Raw genomic sequence first — 9,639 nt, forward strand, 5'->3', positions numbered from 1 at the left:
AGCCATATCTTTTGTGTCGTTTTAGCTTAGGACATACTGAGGGGATTCGGAGACACTTCTTTCCTTCCCTCCGTCTTAACTCACATACTGAGGTGAGTGCACAAATATACGAGGGCTTTGAGAATCACAATGTGACTTTTTTGTCTCCAGCAGTACTACTCATTATCGTTACTCTCGACAGGTCACCTCTCAGTTTGGACTTTAGTTTATTTCTTTTATCATTTACAGAATACGATGTCCATAGAGTTACTCGCTCCATATCAATGATAAGGATTTAAGCTCCCGGGATATATGCTGAGGCATACGGAGCTTCCAGGTAATTAGCCCTATTTTCTGAGCTCTATGCTGCTCATTAATTGGATTTTCTCTGCTAGATGTGATAATCTATCAATCACCTCAGAGAGCGATAATAACGTCTTAATCAGACCTAAGCATATAAAGGATGAGCTCACTGATGTCTCACCCCGCATTTCGACATAGAAGTGATTTGTACATACTCGCTTTTAATTAGGCAAAATGTTTTTTCTGGGCATGTTCATCACTTTTGGATATTCTTGTGATAGAGCGTTCATTACGAATCAGTTGACACACAATGACTGGTTAATAGCTTCTGGGACCTTTGTGTTATAAGAGTAGTCCCCACCATTACTCATGATGATGACAATCGGAAAATGAGGGCTATATACTCACCCTCACCCTCACTCACACTCACCCTCCCTCAACCCCTCACCCTCACTCACCCTCACTCACCCTCACTCACCCTCACTCACCCTCACTCACCCTCACTCACCCTCACTCACCCTCACCCTCACTCACTCACCCTCAACCCCTCACCCTCACTCACCCTCAACCCCTCACCCTCACTCACCCTCACTCACCCTCACTCACCCTCACTCACCCTCACTCACCCTAACTCACCCTCACTCACCCTCACTCACCCTCAACCCCTCACCCTCACTCACCCTCACTCACTCACCCTCAACCCCTCACCCTCACTCACCCTCACTCACTCACCCTCAACCCCTCACCCTCACTCACCCTCACTCACTCACCCTCAACCCCTCACACTCACTCACCCTCACTCACTCACCCTCAACCCCTCACACTCACTCACCCTCAACCCCTCACTCACCCTCAACCCCTCACCCTCACTCACCCTCAATCCCTCACCCTCACTCACCCTCAACCCCTCACCCTCACTCACCCTCAATCCCTCACCCTCACTCACCCTCAACCCCTCACCCTCAACCCCTCACCCTCACTCACCCTCAATCCCTCACCCTCACTCACCCTCAACCCCTCACCCTCACTCACCCTCAATCCCTCACCCTCACTCACCCTCAACCCCTCACCCTCACCCTCACTCACCCTCAATCCCTCACCCTCACTCACCCTCAACCCCTCACCCTCACTCACCCTCAACCCCTCACCCTCACTCACCCTCAATCCCTCACCCTCACTCACCCTCAACCCCTCACCCTCACTCACCCTCAATCCCTCACCCTCACTCACCCTCAATCCCTCACCCTCACTCACCCTCAACCCCTCACCCTCACTCACCCTCACCCACCCTCACCCACCCTCACTCACCCTCACCCACCCTCACTCACCCTCAACCCCTCAACCCCTCACCCTCACTCACCCTCACTCACCCTCACTCTCACTCACCCTCAACCCCTCACCCTCACTCACCCTCACCCACCCTCACCCACCCTCACCCACCCTCACCCACCCTCACTCACCCTCAACCCCTCAACCCCTCACCCTCACTCACCCTCACTCACCCTCACTCTCACTCACCCTCAACCCCTCACCCTCACTCACCCTCACTCACCCTCAACCCCTCACCCTCACTCACCCTCAACCCCTCACCCTCACTCACCCTCAACCCCTCACCCTCACTCACCCTCAACCCCTCACCCTCAACCCCTCACCCTCACACAGTGCAATAGGTCTCAGACCATTTCAGTTACAGCTTTAAGAAATGTTTATGGCTTTTTTTATTTGTAATTCTTTAGCATTGGCTACAGGAAACAAAAATGCTAAACATTTACAAAAAAAACCCATAAACAATTCTAAGAGCACTAACTCTAATGGTGCGAGACCTATTGCATTTCCAATGCTTGTCTACTCAATCTGAGTGGTTTAAGGCCTTCCCACTCGCCGATTTGCACCTGAGAAATTTTGTACTTGATACTTTTGTGCGCATAAACAGGCAGTGCACCCAGTGCTATAACTGACCAAAAGCCTTACAGAATCCTTACAACATTTGTCTTGGCCGGAGGGGGAGTTGGTCAATGCCTACATTTCGGCGGAGTTGACGTCAGTGACTTACTCGTCGGTGGACGTGGCGCGGAGGCTCGTCTCGGCGGCGGGGAGGGGCGCACTGATGGCAACATGCGATGTCAAGTCGGCTTTCCGACTCCTTCCGGTCCACCCAGCGGATCACCAGTTGTTCGGGATTCAGTTTGAGGGTCTCATATTTGTGGACAAGGTGCTGCCAATGGGGTGCTCCATTTCGTGCATGATTTTTGAGCGTTTCAGTTCATTCCTGCAGTGGGTTTTTTCCAGGCGCACAGGCTCGGAGTCAGTGACGCACTACCTGGATGACTTTTTCCTGGTGGGGTGGTCCGGAGCAGCGGAATGCCAGCGGCAGCTGGACGGTTTAGCCGGATTGATGGGGGACTTCGGGGTTCCCCTGGCGCAAGAGAAGACGTGCGGTCCCAGTACAGTGTTGTCCTTTCTCGGTATCGAGCTCGACTCGGTCGCCATGGAAGCGCGCCTACCGGAAGACAAGAGGTCAGGGATGCTAGTTTTGCTGGACGAAATGTTGGCAAAAAGGAAGGTGACGGTGAGGGAGGTGCAGGTGCTGTTGGGACATTTGAATTTTGCTTGTCGCGTGGTGCGGGCGGGCCAAACGTTTTGCCGGCGTTTGGGATTGGCGTTGTCCGATTTGACCTTGCCTCATCACCATGTGCGCCTCTCGGCGGGGATGAAGGAGGATCTGCGCATGTGGCGGGCGTTCCTGGAACGGTTCAATGGAGTACCCATGGCGCCGGCGGAGGACTGGGAGTGGGACGTCACCATGTACTCTGATGCGGCGGGCGGCGGCGGTTTCGGTCTGTACTGGGATGGCAAATGGTGCGCCGTGCAGTGCCCGTCGCACTGGCAAGCAGGAGGGCGGAGCATTGCGTTTTTGGAGTTGTTCGCGTTGGTGGTGGCGGTCATGGTGTGGTCGTGGTCGGGGGTGCTGGCGCACAAGCGTGTGTTGTTTCGGGTAGACAACATGGCCGTCATGCAGGTGGTGAACAGGCAGTGGGCCCGGACCCGCAGGTGCTGAAGTTGATGAGGGTGTTTGTTTTGCGTTGCTTAGAGAATGACATCCTGTTTCAGGCGCGCCACGTTCCAGGAGTGGACAATGACATTGCGGATTCTTTGTCTCGTTCACAGTGGGAGAGGTCAGGACGCCGGTGCCGGAGGAACTGTGGTCGGTGGGCGAGGCCGAGTCTTTCAGCTGGTGAAGGCGTCCGTAGCGGTGTCGACGTGGAAGGCGTACGAGCAGGCATGAGAGGAATCCCTGCAGTCCGGCGCGGTAAGGCGAGAGGACCGGTGGCTGTGCGAGGAACGGGTGGTAAGGTTCATGTTGGCGGTCATGGATAAAGGGCTGTCGCGGGTGACGATTGCGGCCAAGTTGTCGGCGGTGGCATTCATGGGAAAGTTGTGGTGGGGTTATTCTCCGTCGGTTGGGGAATTGGGGACCCGGCTGCTGGAGGGGTGGGCGAGGGAGAGGGGTGCAAAGGTGCGGTTGCGACATCCCATCACGGTGGAGTTGCTGAAAGGAGTCATTGGCGAGGCGGTGCAGTTTTCTACACTGATGTCCTGGCTGTTCTTTGGAGCGTTTCGAGTGTCGGAGTTGCTGGGCGCAAGAGGGAGGTGGGGATTGTTGTGGGAGGATGTGGAGTTGCAAGCGCAGGAGGTGGCAGTGCGTTTGCGTCGCTCGAAGACGGACCAACGGGGGGTCGGGACATGGGTGGTGTTGGGCCCAGGTGGTCGGGAGGGGTGTGTCCCGCGGCTTGGGGGAGGAGGGTGATGGCGAGCCGCAGCGAGAAGGAGGGGGAGGTTTTTGGTTGAGGTGGGGGTGACGGAGTGACGGCGGCTCAGGCGTTGTGGGTTCTGCGGCACGCCCTACGGTACATGGGTGAGAACCCACTGGCTTTCGGGACGCATTCCTTCCGGATCGGGCGGTGACGGAGGAGGCACGGAGAGGTTGCGGAAAGGGGGAGATACAGAGGCTGGGACGGTGGAAGTCGGATTGTTACCGGAGGTATGTGAGGTTGCGGGAGGCGGATGGGGTGTTGTAACAGTGATTCCCGATTTTGATATGTGTGTCTTTACAGGTGCTGTGGCGGGGCCGGAGGTGGCTGTTTTGAATGTGTATATTGTGGGACACTAATTCGTCAAGCGGGCAGAACAGGCGGAGTGGGACAGGCATCGGACACTCAATTTGGGATTGGATGTGGGGTTGTACCGTTGTCACTGGAGGGGAAAAGAGGGTAGGCGTTGGCATGAGTTGTTGCCCTTGTTGAATACGGTGGTCAGGGGGGGTGTGCCCGGATGTGGTGGTGAATCATCTGGGCGAAAATGACTTGGTGCAGTGTAAAGGGCTGGCCTTGCTCAAACAAATGAAGAGGGACCTAAGGGATATCAAGAAGCAATGGGCGGGCTGTAATGTGATCTGGTCCGAGTTTATCCCCAGGCGGGTGTGAAGGGGTGCAGAGCGCCCAGGAGCTATAGACAGGGCCAGGTGGAAGATTAACCGAGAGATGAGGGACTTTTGCACCAAGGAAGGGGTGGGGAGGATGGAGCATCCGGAATTGCGCTACAGAGCAGTGTATTTTTTCAGGGAGGATGGGGTCCACCTATCTAGGTATGGAATGGAATTGTACATAGTGCAGTTGAAGGAGGTGTTGGATGGGGTGTTGGGGATGCTCAGGTATCCCAGGAGGGAGGTGTCCTGGGGGGGTCGAAAGTCGTAAGCGACTTTCGAGTGGCGCTTTCCTAAGGAGATAGGGGGGTATTTGCTGGAGGCCTGGGGCTGTATTGGTAGGCGGGGGGTTGAGGTCAATGAGGTCACTGTGGTCCTTCAGTTGGTGGGTAGGGGGGTAGGTTGCTGAGCGGATGTTTGTATTTCAATTTCAATGTTGGGGATAACTTTAGGGGTGGGGGGCTGTCAGGCAGTTGTTATTTAGTGAGCAGTAGTTTTGTTTGGCACAGGCCAGGTGGGTGTTGTTTTAGGTGCACCTGATTCCAATAAAGCAGCCTTTATCACACTATTTTGGTGTCTGTGTCAGTGCTTTCCCCCCCCTCACCTACTGGTCTGCCCCAATGGATTTTGTGGAAGCGATCTACCGAGAGCCTGAACGTAGTGTGTGAGTTCGGGGGTGGTCCAAATTCCCTCCAGTACAAAAGTGGGCGTAACCTTGCTATATCTACAACTTTTTTCCTACCTAAATCAAGTAAAAGCGGAACAGTAGCGGTGCTTTGGGGAACACCGACTAAGCTACGTAAAATGTTACTCTCCGCTTTTGCTGATCCATACAGGGTAGCACTTAACACTTTCATGTTGTATATCTCCAAAGCTGGTGTAATTGGCTTTGTGAAAGAGGATTTGTGTTTAGACAAACATACAGAAAGACAACAACCAACCCACATGCACACCACAAACATCAAACGTTTAAACACATCAGAAAACATAAAGAGGCAAAACATCATTAATATTATACAATACATGGGATTCTGCAAAACCTGTCTCTAATTCCTTTATGAGCAGCTGACTCACCCAATTGCCAATTATAAAGAAAATACATCAGAACTCAACTGTAAAAAGTTATTACAGTTGAGTTCGACATCAGAATGCCTGCTGTCAGAGCCAGCAGTCCATGGGAAAGGCAGGTCAGGTCATGGTGCATAATAGAGCAGCTGTTTAAAACAAGGAAAGTAAAGGTTGCTTTTCTTTTTTCTGCTCTATTTTTCTAGCTTACAATGACAAGCCGAAAGAACATGTTTATTTTTTGCACTCTTTAGATAATTATAGAAAAGTAAAAAAAAATCTGCATGTTTCTACACATTCTAAGTTAAAAACGGACTTCTATTTAACTGTTTCTAATATCTTTTTGCAACAAATATCTAATAGGTTTTTGATGTGTTTAATTTCGCACTAGAGGTTCTATTTTAATTCTTCATGCTTGCAAACATACTGTCTCATACATATGAAATAGCTATGCATCAAGGTTTTAAGTCGTTTGGAGGAAAGGTGATGGTGAGGCCCAGTATTATATGTGATAAAGTACCCACTGCGGTACATGATAAGGATATTGCAAGTCACAGTGAAGTCCCGTAACCTTATAAAGGAATTTGGCCTTTGACCTTGTTCTTCTATATGGTTATGGAACTATTCAGTGACTTGCAATAACCTTATAAAGTACAGCACGGGGAGACTTTATCCCTTATCTAATAATAATTTAATAATAATAATATTCATCTGTGTGTTTTACATGCTTAGTTAGTACTAATTCCCATATTTTGGGGGTTTCACAGCAGTATACGTTCTAGGTAAAACTCTTTCCTAAGTTATTCATACACACTTTATTTACGTTGCAAGGAGGAAGAGCTAGGTGGGCCCTTCTTTAATTCAAGACAGTGACCTTCAGGCTACACATAAATCTCAGCAGCAAGTACTTTACTCACGTAGATATTCTACTGACTAGTGACAAAACACATGAGGTCACACTGCAGAGACTAATAGTTGTGCCCAATAAACAGGCAAACAGGTGCAAAGCCAGATAGCAGAGGTCTAAGAGTGTTGCCAGCATCACAGCGCCACAGCCGTTGCCAAAGGTGTTTCTAAAGCAGCCGGGGGGTCCAAGTCCAGGTACCACATTGAAGTAATATACAAGTTAAGTCTAGGTTCATTTTTACACTTGTGACCACTGTCTCATTAGAATGACCTCAGAGTGTTTTTGGACTTCCTCGGCCAGAACACCTCAAGTCAGATTTACCGAGCCACAAAAAGACGCCTTCGTGACCCTGCGTGGCTTGGGAAATCTGGAGAAACGTACGGCATCGAAAGTTGCTGCCTTGCATTACTCTACGCCAGGAAGGCGTTACATGGGTGTAGAGTGGGTGCTCCCACCCATGTATTTTGGCGCATTCACAGACTTACCACAAAATGGTACACCATCCCGGGGGGGGCGTGGCTAGCAGCCGAAGATGGCGGCAGCATAGAAGGCGAGCTCCGCGGTTAAAGCGGCCTCCTCGACGATCCGACCACTAATCCGGCACACAAACAACTCCTGCGGGACAGGATCGACGCCCAGGACCGGGCGGCACAAATCGAAACAATCGGAACGAAAATCCGACATCGGGAAGTACAGTTCCGAGAGACGCCCGTGCGGGCAGCAGAAAAGGCCTACAGCCGGGCCGCAGATTGAAGCGGCGAGCCGACAAGAAGTGCTACAATCAAGGCGAGACAACAACGGAAGCACCCGCTCGTGGACGAGCTAGTGACGCTGGAAGCAACAGCACCATCGCCGAATCTGAGGGGCTGGAGACCGGAAGACCAAACATCCGGATTGGTAACTCCGTGGTGGTTCAGAGGCTCCTAACGAACATACGGAAGCAAAAAGATCCCTGCGACCTCCGGGCCGAGGCCGCCATCTTGGACACGAAGCACGGGGGAACCCGGGGTGCGGCACAGCGAAAAGACCAGACGGACCTCCCCGAGAGCCGACAGTCTTGGTGGACAACGGAACTTATCCTATAGACCACGGGCTGCCCGGTGAAACAGAGTGCAAAACCCGTCACATGGTGGCGCGACCGGAGGCGGAGGCGAGTGGGAGCATATCTGGAATCATCTACCACGCAGGCCCCAGCACACGGACTCAACCTCTCGGGGCCCCATGCCCCTCATGCGATGATAAGCTCCGGGACAATCGATCCATAAAGGCGTTGCACAACGGCTAAGACCTATGTACAGAGATTGAGCGGCGATTAGTGCTTACTAAGAAGGGCGGGCCGCTTCCGAGACAGACTTCGATCAGTGGCCCTTCAGACCGATCGCCCGCCGCAAGGATTTCTTCTCAACTGTCGCAACATCATTTGGGAACTGATTCCATAACATACGACCTCTGCGGACCGCGGCGGAAGGGTCCGCCAGAATGGCAGGAAAAGGGCCGAAAAGCGGAGCGGCGCAAGCTCGCCTTGAAAGATATGCCTACGATAAGTCTACCTCCTCCCCGCCAGACGCGAAACAACAGGCTGGTAAAACCGCGGACACAGCGGGGGGCAAGAAAGCGACCTTGGACGACGTGATGCGGGCCCTCACCCAGGTACAGGCAACAGTGGAGTCGATCTCAGCAGAAATAACTCTCATACGTGCAGACTTCCATAAAATGACTGAAAAAGTGAATGCAATGGAAGTAGTGACCAAATCGTTGGTGGAAGATGTCTCCGAATTGCAAATAAGTATGGAGCGGATCACAAAAGAAAACAAGGAGCTGCGGAACAAGCTGGATGACCAGGAAGGGCGCTTGAGACGGAACACCATCCGTATCATAGGGGTTCCGGAATCGGAAGACACAAGGGCGATGGACCTATATGTCGAAGATCTGATCAAGCAAAGCCTTCAGCCCAAGGGTCTCTCCGCCTTCTTTACAGTGGAAAGAGCGCACCGAGTTCCCGGGGGACGCCCGAAAACCGGGGCTAACCCAAGGCTCGGCTCTTCAATTTCAGAGACAGGGATGCGATCCTACAGGCAGCAAGAACTTCACCCCCCATCAGGATACAGAACTCCACTCTGGCATTTTTTCCTGACTATACGGCGGAAGTCGCACGTAGAAGGAGAACTTTTTTCGAGGTTAAAAAAGAACTTAGGGCGAGAGAGATTCCCTATTCGATGCTTTTTCCAGCGAGACTGAGGATAGTGGCGGACAATAAAGCATGGTTCTTTGACACTCCGGAGGCAGCTCAGGATTGGCTGGAGGGATGGAGAACAGCAGGCCTGCCTCGCCGTTCCAACAGGTCAAACAAACACCGCAATAACGGACCCCACACGGGATCCCAGACATCTGGGGGAGAGGCAGACTCACACTCACCTCTACACGACGTACCAGAAACGGAAGACAATGAGGACCAATGACTTCCCGATGTAGCCTATCTAGGCCAATAGTGCCGCTGACTGGGGGTGCTGCCATGGACACTGAGCAGAGATCCTTCGTGGTCAAGAAGGGGGGCCGCCGACTCCGGAGAGTCCTTCACCCCAGCGAGCAAGTACTGTGTTTTGGGTGGGGATCGGGCACTCTGCTGGGTTGGGGGGGCGGGCAGTTTCAGGTCCGTTTAGCAGGGGGGCAGGGTGGGGGGGTGTTGAGGGGCGAGGGGTTTTGCATTGTTTAAATTGTTCTACTGGTCATGATTGGAACTATAAGGTACTTACCAACCGAAAGGCGACACATTGGACATGTGCTCGCTCACGAGCACCACGACACACTAAGGTCGGCCACCACAGATACTATGGCACACACCACGCGGGTTGACGCGGATAGGGAGGTAGCCAGGACAGGACAGGTGACACCACTGTGCCTC

The sequence above is a fragment of the Lissotriton vulgaris genome, chromosome 11, assembly GCF_964263255.1.
Source record: "Lissotriton vulgaris chromosome 11, aLisVul1.2, whole genome shotgun sequence".
Taxonomy (NCBI): Eukaryota; Metazoa; Chordata; class Amphibia; order Caudata; family Salamandridae; genus Lissotriton; species Lissotriton vulgaris.